The sequence below is a fragment of the Vigna radiata genome, unplaced genomic scaffold (genome assembly GCF_000741045.1).
Source record: "Vigna radiata var. radiata cultivar VC1973A unplaced genomic scaffold, Vradiata_ver6 scaffold_304, whole genome shotgun sequence".
Classification (NCBI taxonomy): domain Eukaryota; kingdom Viridiplantae; phylum Streptophyta; class Magnoliopsida; order Fabales; family Fabaceae; genus Vigna; species Vigna radiata.
Window position 1 is genome coordinate 161,320 of NW_014543811.1, and position 2,085 is coordinate 163,404.

The following is a 2,085-nucleotide window of genomic DNA, read 5'->3' on the forward strand; positions in this document are numbered from 1 at the left end:
ATATATATATATATATATATATATATATATATATATATATATATATATATATATATATATATATATATATATATATAAAAGGGGAAGAAGATGTCAACATTCTCGTTAACCTAGAATCATTTTGTTTCAGATAAATCAATCTTAATTAAATCATGCAACAAACCAGGCTATCTTCCAGGCCCAGGAAGGGGAGGATTGCGTCCATATCATCGATCTCGATATCATGCAAGGTCTCAAATGGCCGAGATTGTTCCATATCCTTGCCTCTCGCTCGAAGAAGATCCGCTCCATGAGAATCACCGGATTCGGATCCTCCTCGGAGCTCCTCGACTCTACTGGCCGGAGACTTGCGAATTTCGCAAGCTCGCTTGGGCTGCCGTTTGAGTTTCACCCGATGGAGGAGAAAATCGGAAGCGTGACCGAACTGAGTCAACTCGGCGTTCGAGACAGCGAGGCGATCGTGGTGCACTGGATGCATCATTGCTTGTATGACATAACCGAGAGCAATTTAGCTGACTCAGCTTAGACCTAAAATGATCATGAGAAGCTTCATCCATTCTCATAGCCATGTGCTGTTATGAAGATTCCCGCGTGAAGTTTAATATTTTTTGTTTTTTGTCTATGTCCCTTTAGATTGTATCTTATAAGATTTACTTTCATGTAGTGTGAAAATAAACCGGGAGAATCTGATGGGATAAACATTATTCTTATTTGATGATATATGATGATTTTAAAGATAATAATGAGCGTATATATGTATGAGTGAGATTAAACTTGCTTTTGGGAGAAAGTAATAGGCTCTGTTAGAGAAATAGAAGAGAGAGAAAAAGGTGAGAGGTAGTTAAAAAGGTGTGAGAGAGAAATAGAAGAGAGAGAAAGAACTGTCAGGAATAACAGAGGAGAGAGAAGAAAAATAGCGCCACGTAAGGGTAAAGTTAACGCAGTTACAAGCCACTTAACGGAAGGGACCTATTGAAAGCAAAATCAATAACCTGGGGACCTAATTAAATCACTTTTAAAAGCGGGTATCAAACGGAAATTCAGCCCCCAACTTGGGGACTGAAAAGGTAATTAAACCTTCTTTTTATTTACACTAAAAAAGAAAAATTTCTCTTAGATATTATTTCAATTTATTAAAATAATATTTGTATAAAATAGTTAGATATTAATTTTTTTTAAAATAAAAAATAAAATACTATTAACTGAAACATCCCATTTTAAATAGTATTTAATACTATAAAGAAATTATTACATAACCAATAAAATAGAACACAAGAATATAAAGTTTCATTACAGTCATCTAAATATAACCATAAAAATAAATTGATTATAGGGTTAAATATGTTTTTAGTCCCTATACTATCAAACGGTTTTGGTTTTAGTCCCTATTTCAAAGTAAGGTACATTTTAGTCCCTCTCCTTAAAGAAACTTTGATTTTAGTCCTCTAAAATTAACACCGTTAGAAATTAGCTGATGTGGCTAATGGTGAAGTGCCACGTTAATTTTTTTTTCAATCTTTCCAAACGTTCACCTAAGAGAGAAGAAAGAGACATGGTTCTGTTATGCCAGAGTCACTCCCCAGAGAAGGTTCTTTTAAATTGGTTCTTGTAGTGATTGATTTATAAGAAATCATCAAAAGGGTTTCGTGGAAGCCTTGTTGTCCTGCTTAGCCGAGATTCTGGAAAATCAAAATCTCCACCTAATTTTCTTCTAATCATATTCTTCTCTGTCACTCCAAGATTTTCGCCTTACCCTCTTCCCTCAACAACCAAACGAAATCTGTACTTCTCAATTTTGTTATGTATGCTCTGTCACGTGTTGGATTCTGACTTTCCTTCACGAACTGGGTTTTGGGTGGGGCGTAATTTGGGTTTTNTCTACGCCCTCATTTTTGGGTTTTGATAGCTTCGTCTCTTTTGGGGCATTTTCTTCAATATCGCCTTTTGACAACGATAAGGGGTGTTTTAGTCTCGGCCTGCTCACGTGTGTCTGTTGTTCGAGTTGGGGTGCTTCTAACTAGGGATTTCGTGGGGATCTGAGGTTAAAGTTCGTGTCTTTCCTCGAATATCTCTGTTGGGTATGTG